Genomic DNA, 20,612 nt, shown 5'->3' on the forward strand with positions numbered 1-20,612 from the left:
ATATGGCAAAGACATTGAATAAAAGATAGGTGAAGATTGTGTCTGGGTAACTATGGATGAACTGATGATATGAAACAGCATCTGAGCTGTTGTTAATGTTATCGAATTTGAGGAGTTGATTTACTGGACCCTTGACTGCTTTTGCCATGCTGGGTAATGTGAAAGGGGAAAAAGGCAAAACCAAGCCATGGCTCTGATTTTTGTTTTCTCTTCCAAGCAGGAGGAGACAGGTCCTATGTATTCCCAAAGGTGAGCTTTGGATGGGCAGAAAATGTTAAAAGTTTGAATTGTTCTCTTCTCTAAGTGGGAAGGAAAAATTAAATCAGTTCCCTGGCCTGGAGAAAACTAACTAGATAAACTAGAGACAAAGAAGAGGGGAAAGTACTCCAGCTTTTTCTTCAACTTGTCTACTGCTGCTGCAGCAGCCTCTCCCAGCATTCCAACCAAGATCTCACCTGACTACTGTAATTGGTAACTGCAAATCCTAAATCTACAGCTAGGGATCTGAATAAAATTTCAATGAGACAAAAAATAGTATTCTAAAACATCTTTGTGTCTTGTGGCTATTGTATCTCCATAGATGATAAAGTTGATTTAATATGTTATATAGTTGTATTTTCATAATTTATCACCAGGATGCTAAAAAATCATGTTAATGGGTTACAATTTTCTTACTTTTTGTCTCTGTTAAGTGAATTGGAATTCAAACTCTTTGACTTTGAATATAAATCCCTGGGTCCCCTGGGTGGCTCAGTCGGTTAAGTGATAGACTTCAGCTCGGGTCATGATCTCATGGTTTGTGGGTCTGAGCCCTGCATCGGGCTCTGAGCTGACAGCTCAGAGCCTGGAGTCTGCTTCGGATTCTGTGTCTCATTCTCTCTCTGCCCCTCCCCCACTTGTGTTCTGTCTCTCAAAAATAAATAAATGTAAAAAAAAATTTTTTTTTTTAAATATCAGTCACTTCTTGGGGACAGCTGCGCTGAATAATTACACTGGTTTACTAAAGTGTGTGAAGCAGGAGAAAGGTGACTGAAGTAGACTCAGAATATCAGTCCATTTTTTACAAATTCAACAACAGGGAGACACGCCTAAGGGAAGGTCAAGAGTAGGCTTTATCAGCCTGAAAGGAAATAAGTAATCATAACTAATGTGGGTTTTTTTGTTTTTTTGTTTTATTATGGCCTCTGGAAAAAAGGGAGATGAGAAGAGGAAGGACAAGTCCCAGGAAGATACAATTTGGGGATTTTTCAAAGGCAGTTTTTAATTGCTAATGAGTTCTTGAGAAATCAGATATCTGAATCATAGATGCTGATGATTTGCCAGCCAGATGCCAGCCACATTTTTTAAATGGGTCAATTGGATTCTATGACCGAAAAGATAAATGGGTTCTACAACAGCCTTGCTTATTACTTGAATTTGAAGTAGGGCTGTCTATTTTGAAGCTTCTTGCCCTGCTGCTACCAAAGAAAATACCCTGGCTTCTTTGGAACCCTATATTCACAGATCCTAATTCCCTGAACTGACTCTATGCTGAAACCTGATGTCCCTGCTTTGGGCTCTTATAGCCTCAGTAGGAGCCGTCCTGAACCGAAATCCGGCACAGAATCGGTGAACAGGACTGAGACCAACTGTTCAGATTGGGACTGTTGCAGATTTAAGAAACCCCTCTGTGATCCCACAAATGAGGAAAATATCACAGATACAGATGCTGCCTCAACTGTCTAAGTCACTGCCAAAGGAGAAAGACTGGTTCTCTGATGTAACCATGTAAAATTGAGCTTCCAATAAGCTGTATATTTCTGATGCAGAGGCTATTTGCATTGTTAAATTGTGAATCCCGTCAGTAGCTACAGATGGTGTATATATCATAAAGTGTTACCCTCTATCCTCTCCTGAAAGAGCCCAATTAATTTGTTTTTTATTTGAGAATAGTTGACACGCAATGTTATATTAGTTTCAGGTGTACAGCATAGTGATTCAACAAGTTTATACATTATGATAAGTTCACCACTTAGCTACCATCTGTCACCACACAATGCTATAACAATACCATTGACTATATTCCCTATGCTGTACCTTTTATTCCCATGACTTATTCATTCATTGATTGAGTCTTTTGTTTTTCTTGAGGTAGGCCTGTATCACTAAAGATTTCCCTTTTAGAACTACTTTTGCTGTGTCCCAAAGATTTGGGACCTTTGGTTTTCATTTTCATTTGTCTCCATGTATTTTTTAATTTCTCCTTTGATTGTTTCATTGACCCATTTTTTGTTTAGTATCATGCTGTTTAGTCTGCATGTGCTTATCCTCTCCAGTTCTTTTTGTGGTTTATATTTAGTTTATACCAAAAATGTCATTGGAATTTAGAAAGGGATTGCAATCTATAGATTACATTGGGTTGTATGGACATTTTAACAATATTCATTTTTCTGATTCATGAATATGAGAAATCTTTCCATTTGTTTGTGTCACCTTCAATTTCTTTCAACAGTCTTGTTGTTTCCAATGTGCAGATCTTTTCACTTCCTAGGTTAAATTTATTTTTAAATGTTTTATTATTTTAATGCTATTATAAATGAAATCATTCTTTCTTTTTCAAATATTTCATTGTTGGTGTACAGAAACACAACTTGTCTCTGTATTATGATTTTATATCTTAAAACTGTTGAATTTGCTGATTAGTTTCAACACTTTTTTACCTAAGTCTTTAGGATTTTCCATATATTAGATCAAACCATATGCAAATAAAGACAATGCTACTTCTTCCTTTCTGATTTGGATGACCTTTATTTATTTTTCTTGTCAAATTGATCCAGCCAGGACTTCCAGTCCTAGGTTGGGTAAGAATGCTAAGAGTAGGCACCCTGTCTTGTTCCTGATCTTAGAGGGAAAGCCTTCAACATTTCACCATTAAGTATGATGTTAGCTGTGGGGTTTTTATATGTGACCTTTATTATATTGAGATATCTTCCCTTTATACTCACTTTGTTGAGGGTTTTCATTTTATTTTATTTTTTTAATTTTTATTTATTTTGAGAGAGAGAGAGAGTGGGGCTGGGGAGGCAGAAAGAAGGAGAAAGAAGGAATCCCAAGCAGGCTCCATGCTGTCAGTGCAGAGCCTGATGCTGGGCTCTATCTCATGACTGTGAGATCATGACCTGAATCAGAATCAAGAGCCAGGGGCTTAACAGACTGAGCCACCCCAGGTACCTCTGTTGAGGGTTTTTATTATGAAAAGATGTTGTATTGTGTCTAATGTCTTTTCTGTATTCCAAGGATAAATTGCACTTGATCATAGTGTATGATAATTTTAATATAATGTTAAATTAAGTTTGCTACTATTTTTTTTTTTTTTAGAATTTTGACATACGTATTCATCAGGGATGTTGGTCTGTAGTTTTCTTTTCTTATGTTTTTATCTGGCTCTGGTATTAGAGTAATGCTGGCCTTGTAAAATGAGTTTGGGAGTGTTCTCTCCAATTCAATTTTTTTAGAAAAGTTTGAGAAATACTGGTATTAATTCTTTAAATGTTTAGTTGAATTCACCAGTAAAATCATTTAATCCTGGCTTTTCTATGTTGGGAGGTTTTTAATTACTGATTCAATCTCCTTACTTATCAATGATCTGTTAATATTTCCTATTTCTTCATGATTCATTTTGGTCGGTTAGGCATTTCTAAGACTTAATCTATTTCTTCTATTTATCTAATTTGTTGCATGTAAGGTATAATGATTAAAACAGCAGAAAGAACTTCCACTACTAGGTTTATTCTTGACATCTTTGTCATGGATTAATTGACCACGTAAATATGGGTTTATTTCTGAGCTTTCTGTTATACTGTTCCATTGATCTATATGTCTATTTTTGTACAAGTACCATGCTGTTTTAACTACTACAGCTTTGTAGTATATCTTGAAATCTGGAATTGTGATAACTCTGGCTTTGTTCTTCTTTCTCAGAATTGCTTTGGCTATTCGAGGTCTTTTCTAATTTCATACAAAGTTTGGTATTATTTGTTCTAGTTTTGAGAAAAATACTGTTTGCATTTTGATAGAAAGTGCATTGAATTTGTAGATTGCCATGAGTAATATGGACATTTGACAATATTAATTTTTCCACTTAATGAACAGAGAATGTCTTTTCATTTGTACCATTTTCAATTTCATTCATAAGTGTTTTATGCTTTTCAGAGTATAGGTCTTTCACTTACTTGGTTATATTTATTTCTAAGTATTTTATTCTTTTGGGTGCAATTGTAAGATTTTTTTAAAAATTCTCATTCTGGCCCTTCTGCACAGTCATGCTGAGCTAGTAATCATGCCTGGAATCAGGTTGCAACCTTAGCTGTACCTGCCATCTGCCACAGCCTCTGGACCATGGACGCCTACAACGTGAGTGACTTTTGGGCCTTCATGCAACTGTGTAAGTAGGATCCAAGCATCCTGCTCACCAAGGAAGTGTGCTTCCTGGGGTAATGGGTGGAGAGCATGGGAGGTAAAATACCACCTGCTACTCATAAAAGTAAATCAGAAGACAGAGGAAAACATAAAGAGAAATGAACCATAAAATTAAGAAAGTGATATAGAAATTGACAATGAAGTCGTGATTGAACAAGATACTGATGCCCCTGAGGAAATGGAAGATGAAAATGTAGAGATAAATGAGGAAATGATGGATCAGACAAATGATAAAAAAAAAAAGTTACAGCTATCAATGCCCTAAATGATGGTGAACTATATAAAGCCATTGACTTGTTCATAGATGCCATCAAGCTGAATTCTCACTTGGCCATTCTGCATCCCAAATGAGACAGTGTCTTCCTCAAATTACAGAAGCCAAATGCTGCCATCCAAGGCTGTGACAAGAACTATTGAAATAAATCCTGATTCAGTTCAGCCTCATAAGTCTGTGGCAGAAAGCACACAGACTTCTGGGCCATTAAGAAGAAGAAACACCTATTTTGCCCTTGCTTGTAAACTGGATTATGATGAGGATGCTGGTGTGATGCTGAAAAAATTCAACCAAGGACCCAGAAAATTGCTGAACATCAGAGGAAGTATGAGCGAAAATGTGAAGAGAGGGAGATCAAAAATAGACAGCATTAAGAAGGCTTGGGAATGGGGCGCCTGGGTGGCGCAGTCGGTTAAGCGTCCGACTTCAGCCAGGTCACGATCTCGTGGTCCGTGAGTTCGAGCCCCGCGTCAGGCTCTGGGCTGATGGCTCAGAGCCTGGAGCCTGTTTCCGATTCTGTGTCTCCCTCTCTCTCTGACCCTCCCCCGTTCATGCTCTGTCTCTCTCTGTCCCAAAAATAAATAAACGTTGAAAAAAAAATTTAAAAGAAGGCTTGGGAAGAAAATGAGAGAGCCCAGAGGGAGGGAGAAACCAGAGGATAATCAAGAGCTCCATAGGGTTCTTTCTCAAGTGGCTTTCCTGGGGGAATGCCTGATAATTTTTCTGGAGGAATGCCTGGAATGACAAGAATGCCTGGGCTCAATGAAATTCTTAGTGATCCAGAGGTTCTTGCAGTCATACAAGATCCAGAAGTTATGGTGTCCTTCTAGGATGTGGCCTAGAACCCGGCAAATATGTAAAAATATCAGAGCAACCCAAAGGTTGTGAATTTCATCAGTAAATCGTCAGCCAAATTTGGAAGTCAAGAATAATGGCCTGAAAAATAAAGCTTTTGCTAAAGGAAAAGCAACTTAGATCACCTAATGGATATTGCAATAATACAAACTAGTGTACCTCTGAGCTTCTCATAGAGAAATCTGGGGTGCTGTGAAGATAATCTCTGCCCCACGTGCAACTGAAACATTTTACAGTGGTTTGCCATTAGGTTATTCATTCATATAATGTTTTCTTACTAGGAATTACAAACTTTAAAGACTTCAAACCTTAAACATATTTAAAAACATATTAAAAGGTATGTTAATCCCTAAAATAATTTTTCATTCTGTCTTTTTCCCATTGGTTATTTTTTTCTGCCTTGTTGAAGATTAATTGAACATATAGTTATGGGTTCATTTCTGGGTTTCCTATCCTGCTCTCTTGATCTGTGTGTCTATTTTTGTGCCAATACCATATTGTAAGAAATAGTGTAGGGAAAAATAGACAGCAACATACAAAAGAATAGCACTGGACCATTTTCTTACACCATACACAAAATGAATTCAAAATGGATGAAAGACTTAAATCTGAGGCATGAAACCCTTAAAATCCTAGAGGAGAATGTAGGAGTAACCCCTTTGACATTGGCCAGAGCAGCTTCTTTTTTTTAATGTTTATTTATTTTTATGACAGGGAGAGACAGAGCATTAGCAGAGGAGGGGCAGAGAGAGAGGGAGACAGAATCTGAAACAGGGTCCAGGCTCTGAGCTGTTAGCACAGAGACCAATGCGGGGTTCAAACTCATGAACTGTGAGATCATAACCTGAGCGGAAGCCAGACCCTTAATCAACTGAGCCACCCAGACGCTCCCAGAGCAACTTCTTACTAATTATGTCTCCTAATGCAAGAAAACAAAAGCAAAAGTGAACTTTTGGGACTTCATCAAAATAAAAGTCTTCTGCACAGTGAAGGAAACAATTAACAAAACTAAAAGGCAACTTTTCTTTGAAAAAAATAAACAAAATTGATAGACTTTTAGTCAGACTCATCAAAAAAATGAGAGAAGTAGGGGGACTCAAATAAATAAATAAAATCAGATATGAAAGGGGAGAAAAAACAACCAACACCAAAAAATACAAGGAATTATAAAAGAATATTGTGAAAAACTATATGCCAATAAATTGAACAATTTAGAAGAAATGGATAAATTCCTAGAAACATATAACCTCCACAACTGAATCAGGAAGAAATGGAAAATTTTAACAGAACAATTCTTAGCAATGAAGTTGAGTCACTTATCAAAAAATTCCCAGCACACAAAAGTCCAGGACCAGATGGCTTCATAGGTGAATTCTACCAAACATGTATGGAAGTGTTGAATCAATGTATTGTGTACCTGTAACTAATATTACACTGTATGTTAAATAACTGTAATTTAAATAAAAACTTTAAAAAATGAAGAGTTAATACCTATTCTCAAACTAGTCCAAAAAAAAAAAACAGAAAATAAAAAAGTAATCTATATTCATTCTATGAGGCCACATTATCCTGACACCAAAACCAGATAAAGACACTACAAAAAGAAAGAAAGAAAGAAAGAAAGAAAGAAAGAAAGAAAGAAAACTAAAGACCAATATGTCTGATGAACATAGATGCAAAAATCCTCAACAAAATAGTAGCAAACAAAATCCAACAATACATTTTTAAAAATCATTCACCACAATTAAATGGGATTTATTTCAGGGATGCAAGATGTTTAAAGGGTGCAAGTGTGTTTCAAGATTTACAAATCAATTAAGAAGATAGATCCCATTAAAAAGAGAAAAGATAAAAACCATATGATCATTTCAATAAATGCAGAAAAAGCATTTGACAAAGCACATCTGTTCATGATAAAAATTCTCAACAAAATGTGTTTAGAGAGAAGATGGCGGCATAGGAGGACACTGGGCTCACCACATCCTGCTGATCACTTGGATTCCACCCACATCTGCCTAAATAACCCAGAAAACTGCCATAATATTAGCAGAACAGACTCTCCAGAGCCAAGCATAGACAAGAGGCCCACAGAAGAGGGTAGGAAGGGTGGAGAGGCAGTACGCACTACATGGGCTGGCATAAGGGAGCCAGGGTGGTAGAGGGGCAGCCTACCCAGCAAGGCAGAGCCCCCAAGTCTGACTTGCAAAAGCAAAGGGACAAGACTGCGTGAGTTCTGACAGCCAGCAGGATTTAACATCTAGAATGTTATAAGTCAACACCTCTGCTCATAGAGAGGGAGGGTGAGAGGACACTGGGAGGGAGAGGTGTTGAGTCCTGGAAGACAGAGTTCAGCTCAGAAACAGGGAACAAAGGCACTGGCCAGCACCCTCTCCTTCTCCCATCACCCAGACAAAATCCCAAAGGGAACCAGTTCCCATCACTGAACTTGCTTGCACTGCACAAACACCCTAAGCTGTGCTTCCGTGGATCCATCCCTCTGAAGGGTCTGCCTCCCTCCTGGTGCTGCAGGGCCCCTCCCATAGGGGACCACAGACAGAAAGGCGAGCTAACCCTGCCTCTCCCGCCCCTGTGCACCTTGCAGATCCACCCCTGCTAATACATCAGATCCCATCAAAGCAGCACCACAAGCCTAGCAGTATGCAAGTAGCCAAGACAGGGGCCACAGCACTCCACAGTGAGTCCTGCCCCTGGAAGAGGGGAACACAAGGTACACACCAGTCTGACTGTGGTTCCAGCGGTGGGGTGGGGGCAGACATTGGGTCTGACTGCAGCCCACCCACCAACACAAGTTACTCCAGACAGGACAGGGGAAGTGCCCTGCAGTTGGGAGCCACCACAGGGACTACCGAAGATGACAAAACAGAAGAATTCTCCTCAAAAGAAACTCCAGGAAGTAGCGACAGCTAACAAATTGATCAAAAACGATTTAAGCAACATAACGAACCATGAATTTAGAATAATAGTCATAAAATTAATCGCTGGGCTTGAAAAAAGTATAGAGGAAGGAAAGAACCTATTGTTACAGATATCAAGAGACTAAGAAACAGCCATAAGGAGCTAAAAAATGCTATAAATGAGGTGCAAAATAAAATGGAGACCACCACAGCAAGGATTGAGGAGGCAGAGGAGAGAATAGGTGAATTAGAAGATAAAATTATGGAAAAAGAGGAAGCTGAGAAAAAGAGATAAAAAAAAATCCAGGAGTATGAGAAGAGAATTAGAGAACTAAGTGATGCAACCAAGCGCAACAATATCTGTATAATAGGAATTCCAGAAGAGGAAGAGAGAGAGAAAGGGGCTGAAGGTGTACTTGAACAAATCATAGCTGAAAACTTCCCTGATCTGGGTAGGGAAAAAGGCACTGAAATCCAAGAGGCACAGAGAACTCCCTTCAGACGTAACTTGAATCAACCTTCTGCACGACATATCATAGTGAAACTGGCAAAATGCAAGGATAAAGAGAAAATTCTGAAAGCAGCTAGGGACAAACACGCTCTAACATATAAAGGGAGACCGATAAGACTAGTCACGGATCTATCTACTGAAACTTGGCAGGCCAGAAAGGAATGGCAGGAAATCTTCAATGTGATGAACAGAAAAAATATGCAGCTGAGAATCCTTTATTCAGCAAGTCTGTCATTCAGAATAGAAGGAGAGATAAAGGTGTACCCAAACAAACAAAAACTGAAGGAATTCATCACCACTAAACCAGCCCTACAAGAGATCCTAAGGGGGATCCTGTGAGACAAAGTACCAGAGACATCACTACAAGCATGAAACCTATAGACATCACAATGACTCTAAACCCATATCTTTCTATAATAACACTGAATGTAAATGGACTAAATGCTCCAACCAAAAGACATAGGGTATCAGAATGGATAAAAAAACAAGACCCATCTATCTGCTGTCTACAAGAGACTCATTTTAGACATAGGGACACCTACAGATTGAGAGTGAGGAGATGGAGAACTATCTATCATGCTACTGGAAGTCAAAAAAAAGCTGGAGTAGCCATACTTATATCAGACAAACTAGACTTTCAATTAAAGTCTGTAACAAGAGATGAAGAAGGGCATTATATAATAATTATAGGGTCTATCCATCAGGAAGAGCTAACAATTATAAATGTCTATGCACCAAATACGGGAGCCCCCAAATATATAAAACAAGTAATCATAAACATAAGCAACCTTATTGATAAGAATGTGGTAATTGCAGGGGACTTTAATACCCCACTTACAACAATGGATAGATCATCTAGACACATGGTCAATAAAGAAACAAGGGCCCTGAATGGTACATTGGATCAGATGGACTTGACAGATATATTTAAAACTCTTCATCCCAAAGCAACAGAATATACTTTATTCTCAAGTGCACATGGAACATTCTCCAAGATAGATCACATACTGGGTCACAAAGCAGCCCTTAATAAGTATAAAAGAATTGAGATCATACCATGCATACTTTCAGACCACAATGCTATGGAGCTTGAAATCAACCACAGGAAAAAGTCTGGAAAACTTCCAAAAGCATTAAGGTTAAAGATCACCCTACTAAAGAATGAAAGGATCAACCACGCAATTAGAGAAGAAATTAAAAAATACATGGAAACAAATGAGGATGAAAATACAACAATCCAAATGCTTTGGGATGCAGTGAAGGCAGTCCTGAGAGGAAAATACATTGTAATCCAGGCCTAACTCAAGAAATAAGAAAAATCCCAAATAAAAAATCTAACAGAACACCTAAAGCAAATACAAGCAGAACAGCAAAGACACCCCAAACCCAGAAGAAGATGAGAAATAATAAAGATCAGAGCAGAAATAAATGATAGAGAATCTAAAAATCTATAGAGCAGATCAATGAAACCAAGAGTTGGTTTTTTGAAAAAATAAACAAAATTGATAAACCTCTAGCCAGGCTTCTCAAAAAGAAAAGGGAGATGACCCAAATAGATAAAATCATGAATGAAAATGGAATTATTACAACCAATCCCTCAGAAATACAAGCAATTATCAGGGAATACTATGAAAAATTATATGCCAACAAACTAGACAACCTGGAAGAAATGGACAAATTCCTAAGCACTCACGCACTCCCCAGAACTAAAACAAGAAGAAATAGAAAGCTTGAACAGACCCATAACCAGCGAAGAAATTGAATCTGTTATCAAATATCTCCCAAACAAATAAGAGTCCAGGACCACATGGCTTCCCAGGGGAGTTCTACCAGACATTTAAAGCAGAGATAATACCTATCCTTCTCAAGCTGTTCCAAAAAATACAAAGGGAAGGAAAACTTCCAGACTCATTCTATGAAGCCAATATTACTTTGATTCCTAAACCAGACACAGACCCAGCAAAAAAAGAGAACTACAGGCCAATATCCCTGATGAATATGGATGCAAAAATTCTCAATAAGTCACTAGCAAATCAAATTCAACAGCATATAAAAAGAATTATTCACCATGATCAAGTGGGATTCATTCCTGGGCTGCAGGGCTGGTTCCACATTTGCAAATCAATCAATGTGATACATCACATTAACAAAAAAAAAAAAGAGAAGAACCATATGATCCTGTCAATCGATGCAGAAAAAGCATTTGACAAAACTCAGCATCCTTTCTTAATAAAAACCCTCAAGGGGCGCCTGGGTGGCGCAGTCAGTTAAGCGTCCGACTTCAGCCAGGTCATGATCTCGCAGTCCGCGAGTTCGAGCCCCGCGTCGGGCTCTGGGCTGATGGCTCAGAGCCTGGAGCGTGTTTCCGATTCTGTGTCTCCCTCTCTCTCTCTCTGCCCCTCCCCCGTTCATACTCTGTCTCTCTCTGTCCCAAAAATAAATAAATGTTGAAAAAAAATAAAAATAAAAATTAAAAAAATGAAAATAAAAACCCTCAAGAAAGTCGGGATAGAAGGAACATACTTAAACATCATAAAAGCCATTTATGAAAAGCCCACAGCTAACATCATCCTCAATGGGGAAAAACTGAGAGCTTCCCCTGTGAGATTAGGAACACACGACAGGTATGTCCACTCTCACCGCTGTTGTTTCACATAGTGTTGGAAGTGCTAGCATCAGCAATCAGACAACAAAAGGAAATCCAAGGCATCAAAATTGGCAAAGATGAAGTCAAGCTTTCACTTTTTGCAGATTACATATTATAATGTATAATAATACCTGATAGAAATACCTGATAGACTCCACCACAAGTCTGCTAGAACTGATACATGAGTTCTGCAAAGTCCCAGGATACAAAATCAATGTACAGAAATCAGTTGCATTCTTATACACTAATAATGAGGCAACAGAAAGACAACTAAAGAAACTGATCCCATTCACAATTTCACCAAGAATTATAAAATACCTGGGAATAAACCTAGAAAAAAAAGATGTAAAAGATTTGTATGCTGTAAACTATAGAAAGCTTATGAAGGAAATTGAAGAAAACACAAAGAAATGAAAAGACATTCCGTGCTCAAGGATTGGAAGAATAAATATTGTTAAAATGTGAATACTACCCAAAGGTATCTACACATTCAGTGCAATCCCAAATTTGCACCAGCATTCTTCTGGAAGCTAGAACAAACAATCCTAAAATCTGTATGGAAATCACAAAAGGCCCCGAATAGCCAAAGTAATTTGGAAGAAGACCACCAAAGCAGGGGGCATCACAATCCCAGACTTTAGCGTCTACTACAAAGCTGTAATCATCAAGACAACATGGTATTGGCACAAAAACAGACACATAGAATGGAATAGAATAGAAACCCCAGAATTAGACCCACAAAAGTATGGCCAACTAATTTTTGACAAAGCAGGGAAGAATATCCAATGGAAAAAAGACAGTGTTTTTAACAAATGGTGCCAGGTGGACTGGACAGCAACATGCAAAAGGATGAAACTAGACCACTTTCTTATACCATTCACAAAAATAAACTCATAATGGATGAAGGACCTGAATGTGAGACAGGAAACCATCAAAACCCTAGAGGAGATAGCAGGAAAAAACCTCTCTGGCCTCTGCCGCAGCAATTTCTTACTTGACACATCTCCAAAGGCAAGGGAAGTAATTAAAAGCAAAAATGAACTATTGGGGCCTCATGAAGACAAAAGCTTCTGCACTGCCAAGGAAACAGTCAAGAAAACTAAAAGGCAACCAATGGAATGGGAAACAATATTTGCAAATGACATATCGGAGAAAGGGCTAGTATCCAAAATCTATAAAGAACTCACCAAACTCCACACGCGAAAAACAAATAATCCAGTGAAGAAATGGGCAGAAATCATGAGTAGACACTTCTCTAAAGAAGACATCCAGATAGCCAACAGGCACATGAAAAGATGTTCAATGTCACACCTCATCAGGGGAATACAAATCAAAACCACACTCAGATACCATCTCACACCAGTCAGAGTGGCTAAAAGGAACAAAACAGGAGACTATAGTTGCTGGGGAAGATGTGGAGAAACGGGAACCTTCTTGCACTGTTGGTGGGAATGCAAACTTGTGCAGCCACTCTGGAAAACAGTGTGGAGATTCCTAAAGAAATTCAAAATGGATCTATTCTATGACCCAGAAATAGCATTGCTAGGAATTTACCCAAGGGATAAAGGAGTGCTGATGCATAGGGGCACTTGTACCCCAATGTTTATAGCAGAGCTTTCAACAATAGCCAAATTATGGAAAGAGCCTAAATGTCCATCAACTGAAGAATGGATAAAGAAATTGTGGTTTATATACACAATGGAATACTACGTGGGAATGAGAAAGAATGAAATATGGCCTGTTGTAGCAACATGGATGGAACTGGAGAGTGTTATGCTAAGTGAAATAAGTCATACAGAGAAAGACATATACCATATGTTTTCACTGTTATGTGGATCCTGAGATACTTAACAGAAGACCATGGGGGAGGGGAAGGAAGAAAAAAGAGGTTAGAGAGGGAGGGAGGCAAATCATAAGAAACTCTTAAAAACTGAGAACAAACTTAGGGTTGATGGGGGGTGGGAGGGAGGGGAGGGTGGGTGATGGGTACTGACGAGGGCACCTTTTGAGATGAGACTGGGTGTTGTATGGAAACCAATTTGACAATAAATTTCATATTTAAAAAAAACCATAAAATACAAAATTTTAAAAATGTGTTTAGAGTGAACATTCCTAACATAATACAAACCATATATGTAAATTTCATGGATAACATCATATTCAATGGTAAAAAAGGGAGAACTTTTATCCTGAAGTCAAAAACAAGACAAGGATGTCCACTCTCACCACTTTTTTTTTTTTAAACATTTTTTTTTAACGCTTATTTATTTTTGAGACAGAGAGAGACAGAGCATGAACGGGGGAGGGGCAGAGAGAGAGGGAGGCACAGAATCAGAAGCAGGCTCCAGGCTCTGAGCCATCAGCCCAGAGCCCGACGCGGGGCTCGAACTCGCGGACCGCGAGATCGTGACCTGAGCTGAAGTCGGACGCTTAACCGACTGAGCCACCCAGGCGCCCCTCACCACTTTTATTCAACATAGTACTGGAAGTCCTAGCCACAGCATTCAGACAAGAAAAGGAAATAAGTGGCATCCAAATTTGTAAGGAAAAAGTAAAACTCTCACTATTCACAGATGACATTATACTATATAGAGAAAACTCTAAAGATGTCACAAAAAAACTTCTAAATTTGATCAATAAATTCAGTAAATCATTACATTGTACACCTGAAACTAATATAACACTGTAGGTTAATTATGCTTGAATTAAAAAATAAATACTTTGAAAGAGTATTACTGATTAAAAGATATGATATCTTCCATTTTATTAAAAAAAATATGGGAATGGGGGAAGTATCTAGGCTTATAGCCAAAACAAGGTTTGCCATGTGTTGATTATAGAATACTATTATAGGTTACATTGTGTTCCAATTCAAATATCCCAAATTCTTATGCTGAAGCCCAGATTCCCAGTACCACGCAATGTCATTGAATTTGGAGATAGTACCTTTGAAGACATAATTAAGTTAAAAATAGGCTGTTGGAGTGAGACTTAATCCAATTTTTTTAAATTTTATTTTATATTTTTTAAAATTTACATCCAAATTAGTTAGCATATAGTGCAACAATGATTTCAGGAGTATATTCCTTAGTGCCCTTTACACATTTAGCCCATCCACCTTCCCACAACCCCTCCAGCAACCCTCAGTTTGTTCTCCATATTTATGAGTCTCTTCTGTTTTGTGCCCCTCCCTGCTTTTATATTATTTTTGTTTCCCTTCCTTGATGTTCATCTGTTTTGTCGCATAAAGTCCTCATATGAGTGAAGTCATATGATTTTTGTCTTTCTCTGACTGACTAATTTCACTTAGCATAATACCCTCCAGTTCCATCCACATAGTTGCAAATGGCAAGATTTCATTCTTTTTGATTGCTGAGTAATACTCTATTGTGTGTGTGTATGTGTGTGTGTATATATATATATATATATATATATATATACCACATCTTCTTTACCCATTCATCCATTGATGGACATTTGGACTCTTACCATACTTTGGCTATTGTTGATAGTGCTGCTATAAACATGGGAGCGCATGTGTCCCTTCGAAACCGCATACCTGTATCCTGTGGATAAATGCCTAGTAGTGCAATTGCTAGGTCGTAGGGTAGTTCTATTTTTAGTTTTTTTTAGGATCCTCCATGCTGTTTTCCAGAGTGGCTGCACCAGCTTGCATTCCCACCAACAATGCAAAAGAGATCCTCTTTCTCCACATCCTCACCAACATCTGTTGTTGCCTGAGTTGTTAATGTTAGCCATTCTGACACTTGTGAGGTGGTATCTCATTGTGGTTTTGATTTGTATTTCCCTGATGATGAGTGACGTTCAGATTTTATTCATGTGTTGGTTGGCCATCTGGATGTCTTCTTTGGAGGAGTGTCTATTCATGTCTTTTGCCCATTTCTTCACTGGATTCTTTGTTTGTTGGATGTTGAGTTTGAGAAGTTCTTTATAGATTTTGTATACTAACCCTTTATCTGATATGTCATTTGCAAATATCTTCTCCCATTCTGTCGGTTGCCTTTTAGTTGTGTTGATTGTTTCCTTCGTTGTGTAGAAGCTTTTTATTTTGATGAGATCCCAGTAGTCTTAATCCAATTTAACTAGGTTCTTATATGAAAAGTAATTTGGACACATAAAGAAACACCAAGGATATGCACACAGAGAAAAGACCGTATGAGGACATAGCAAGAAGGTGCCCATCTACAAGCCATGGAAAGGCCTCAGAAGAAATCCAGTTAATTGACACTTTTATGTTGAATTTCTAGGCTTGTTGCATTGTTAAATTATATTGTACACCTGAAACTAACACTGTGTTAATTATACTTCAATAAATAAAAACATTAATTACAGCTTTTACAATCATCAATTATTGCAGCATTTTATTCTGCCTATGATGAATATATATTTATACTTTTATTGACTGACAGGGTATCAACACGTAAGGCAAACAAATACATTTACATCTAGATTTAGTCTAAAGTTGCAACTAGAAATATTAGCTATTATTGAAAGAGAGTATTTAGGTGATGACCATAACTCCAAGTGTTATGGTTTGTTATATTACTAATGATGTGACATTGGTTAGAGATGATGGTAATTTGAGAATGATCAGAATCACACTCATACAGGGGTGGAAGAAATTGTTTTGGCATACTATTTGACTACTTGGCCTTTCTAACTTCACATCTGAAACTACTGTTGAATAGTAGATTTGGTCCAAGTACTTGTATAAAATGCATACTTTGGTTGAATAAGTACATGAATTAAAAAAAAAAAAACCTGGATATGCCCTATAAAGAGACATCTATTCTAATGAGAAAGAAAATCCTGCATCTCTCTATAGTTTCAGAGGAAAATTTTCCCTAATATTTTATCATTTTTTATAGATATAACTAAAAATGTCATTATCTCAGAATCTTTGATCCTTGTCTAGGTCAATGAGTCATTTATCTAAGTTTTATGGTGATATAAAAGTGCAACAAATGTTATTTGACTAGAAATTCATCAGAATTATTGCCCAATAAGATCTAATGTTAAATATTGGTGTTTAATTGCATTGAACCACTCCAAGTGCCTTAAGGAAAAGTTAGGAAGTATAAATAATAATGCTTGAAAATATCTTTGAATATATGTGAAATGGGTATTAAAGATATTCTTTTCATTTTCTAACATTCTCAAGTGGATCTGCTTTTAATTTCTTTGATCAATTTTCCAAATTAACCACTCCACAGTACTATTTCACCTATATCCTGGAGTCACATAATATATAGTATTCTCTGTCAGGGTTTTCAAGGTATAGTTAGTATTATGCCCATATTACAAATGAAGCATCTGAGACATAACAACATTAAATAACTTGTTCATTGTCATTTAGGTTGTGGGGCCTGAGTTCAAGCCTGAAAGTTTTTGATACCACAGTCTATGCCCTTATCAATAAATACCAAGAGTGGGGTACAGGGGAAGCACAAAAAAACAAGAACTGCTGTATGTGAAGAATTTGAAGATGTAACAAAGAAACAGAGGTAATTTCAGGTAAGGGTAATCCACCCTCTCAGAAGCCTCAGAGGACTTGGAATCCTGGACAACTCTGAGGCTGTGGTTCATCTACTGGCCATCTTCATATCCTCTAGAATTCCCAGGAGTCAGCACTTTAAGATTAATAGAAGCTTTAATAGCTTGAAAACTATAAAAAATTTACCAACTCCATCATCATATACTGTCAGTGACATTGGACTGAATGAGCCAGTATCCCTCCTAGGAAGGATAGTGTGGCTCAGGAAACTTTTAGTATGTCTAGGTCCAGTTCTGCTTGTTCTTAGTAAGCCCTGGGGGTCATGTCAGGCTATGATTGTAAATTACTCTCTTCAGACTAGCACCCAGGTATTTGAAGCTAAGACCACAGTCAGAAAATCATAATCAACAGTACGTTTCCCATTCATATCATCTTTTACTTGGATTACAATGATTAAAGTAGAGCTAGAGAAAAGTGGACAGATGTTAGAGACATTTGTGTAGTGAAATAAAGAAGTCTTATGGATTAGCTAGCCTGAGAACAAGGAAAGGGAGGATTCCAGGATGAATCCAAAGGGTTTATTTACCTGTTTATTTTTTTTCTTTAAACAATTGATTGGAGAATGGTACCACTTGCTGAAAAAGGTCATACAAAAGGAGGAGCAAGTTTGATATAAATAATGATAGTGAGTTTGGGACCTGATGAATTTGAGGTTCCCTGAATCATCTAAGTGAAACTGCTTAACACACAGTCAGCTGGATAAAGAGTGTGGAATTCTGAGACAATCAGGCTATAGCTAGAGATTCAGAGGTCACCTGTACATAGATGTTAAGTGAGTCAAAGAAAGAGGATGAATTCAACTAGAGATAATGCATAGGATGAAAATGATACAAGGCTGAGCAACACTTATGTTTAGGACTTAGGCAGGAATAAAAACCAAAAAAGTTTAGAAAGCATTTTTAGACATTTTTTTTTAATTCAGGGAATGCTGCTTCTGAAAAATATGGAGTAACAGATTTAATCTTCCATCTGAAACAACAAAAGAGAAACCAAATATATGAAACAACAGTTTTCAAGGCAATTGGGAATCAGACAATAAAGGATAATGACCCTGACAGCTAACTGTTTTGAGAAGGTTACAGATCACAATACAAGGAAAGGGAAATGAGACAGAGCATAGAGAACTCTCTCAGTTAAGGAGACAGTTAAGGAGTCATAGGTCAGAGTACCAGAGAGTAGAGAGCTTCACAGGAAAAGAATCCCAGCGACTTTCAGAATCTTGGTTCTTCAGCAGAGTGTGGATCAGCACATACATGTGAAGACACCATCCAAGGCTATAGAAATGTCATCAAAAAAATTTAGAGGGAACGGTGCCCAGTTTCCCACACTACAAACTTCGATTGCCCTTTGGAGCTCTATAACTCAGAGAATCCCCACTGAGTTGCTGACACTTGACCTAGGCACATAAACCCCATCCCCATCTCTCTATCCTTTGGTGGTTCCCTTACCTTCCTCTCCTTCTGGGTAGTGGCCCATACACCATAACTAGATGTTCTTATGCTGTGAGGAAACTCCCCCATGTAACCCTATCAAAGCGTCACTCAAATAAAGCTTGTTGCGTGCTACTGCAACCTCATGCTTATATTTGCTTCCTTGATCATCCCTCAAATCTTTTGAACTTACAAGTGGTGATGAGGAAGGTAGAGGATTTGGGTCATGATCAAGAGAATGTAAGTAACACCTGCAGGTCTGAACAGAAAAGGGGTAGGAGTGCATGCCCCTGGACTGATGGCATTATTCTGGAGGGGTATCCAAACCCCAACCCTTGGGTTGAGGTAGCTAAAGCATTACTTAACGTGACTAAAGACAAGGAAGTTTATATTCCTGCCCCTCTCAGGACTCCTAAACAGGGGGCTGTCCTGCTGAAGTGGGGCTCCAAACCAGGAAAGGCAAGCTAGGCCTTCTCCTTGGAAGCTTCTCACCAGGACAGAAAAACAAGATGGAGGAGAAGACCTGGGAGAAGAGGACTGGTGCCCTCTAGAGGAACAGGCAGCACAATGCCACCAAGGTGGTGGAGAAGAAAATCTACTCTCTCCCCAAGACCACCTGTAAGTAATATAGACAAAAGAGACAAGAGGGGAGGATCAAGAAGGAAGGGCTGGTTTTCATCGGAAGAAGGGAACTCCTTCTCCTCCTTCTCCTTCTCCTTCTCCTTCTCCTTCTCCTTCTCCTTCTCCTTCTCCTCTGTCATCGTCTTCTCCTTCTCTTTTTCATTCTCTTTTTCCTTCTCCTTCCTTTCCCTCTCCCTCTCCCCCTCCCCCTCCCTCTCCCACATGCTCTGCTGCTCCTCCTCCTCCTTCTTCTTCTCCTTCTTCTCTCTTCTCTCTTTCTCTCTTTCTTTCTTCCTCTCTCTCAGAAATGCAGTTTCTCCTTAAGGACCTGGCCCAGGAACCAAATTTAAAAAGGGGGGTTGCCAGGCATTGTAGTATGTGTCTGATGAGTGAATTCTATCAGGGGCTGAAATTCAAAAATTGACTGCCATAGTACAGGATGGAAAAATGGAGTTCCCACAAAAAGATCCTGCACAACAGGCAAAGAAGGTGTAAAGGACCCCCAGGGGAGGCTTTTGACCCCAGTTCACATACACCTTGTTGATGTGGGTTTTCATGGCTTGGAGGACTACATGAGGCTTTATAAACACCTAGGCAGACTGTCAATAAAAAATCCTAGCTGAGGCCAAAGATCTCTATCAGCTGAGGGTGCTGGAGTGGGCTTATCAGGTAACAGATGGCATGCAGCATAATGACTTAGCAAGTCAGAGGAGGCTGAATTAAATCCTGAGTCTATACAATTGTTTCTCAGTGGGACTCCTGACAGATATAAGTCCTCTTTACTGGCAATGATGGTGAAAGCTAAAACAATACAAAACCCATAGCTGTCCTGGATTTAACAGAAACTCATGAAAGAAAAACTCAATGTCAAGTGTTAACCTGTTAACTCTATAAACAATACCCTACTTGGCATAAAGCAAAACTACTAACAACACTGAGGTTCCCTGCCTCCTAGGCTAAACAAACTACCTACAGACCAAGGTTCATACTATGTCCTGTGTAATGGGAATAGCTCCCCTTAAAACTGGATCAGCAACAGAGGCCTCCTTATTAAAATAAAAATGGTATCAACAGGATTGAGCTAAACCCACCCCTACTGGACTGCCACAAACTCCATGAGGAAATAGCTACATACTCTGCCACTGAGGCTAACTTGCCAAAAACCCCAGGAATTCCTTTGCCCTTTGTTCAATGGGGACAAGAGAGTGGATGTTCAGCATTCTCAAAACAAGAAAATCAATGGTCTTCCTTTACTAATGGAATGAGCATGGAGTATAAGGGACCAGACAATGGACAGCCACAACCTCTTACCCCCATTTAAACACC

The 20,612-nt window shown here is 38.5% G+C and overlaps 1 pseudogene; it reads left to right on the top strand.

Annotated features, from left to right (window-relative positions):
• The first annotated feature begins 4,262 nt into the window (after positions 1-4,262).
• On the top strand, positions 4,263-5,763 carry LOC121024615 (hsc70-interacting protein-like; annotated as a pseudogene).
• Positions 5,764-20,612: the final 14,849 nt, after the last annotated feature.

The sequence above is a fragment of the Herpailurus yagouaroundi genome, unplaced genomic scaffold (assembly GCF_014898765.1).
Source record: "Herpailurus yagouaroundi ecotype Mexico unplaced genomic scaffold, PumYag 66390, whole genome shotgun sequence".
Classification (NCBI taxonomy): domain Eukaryota; kingdom Metazoa; phylum Chordata; class Mammalia; order Carnivora; family Felidae; genus Herpailurus; species Herpailurus yagouaroundi.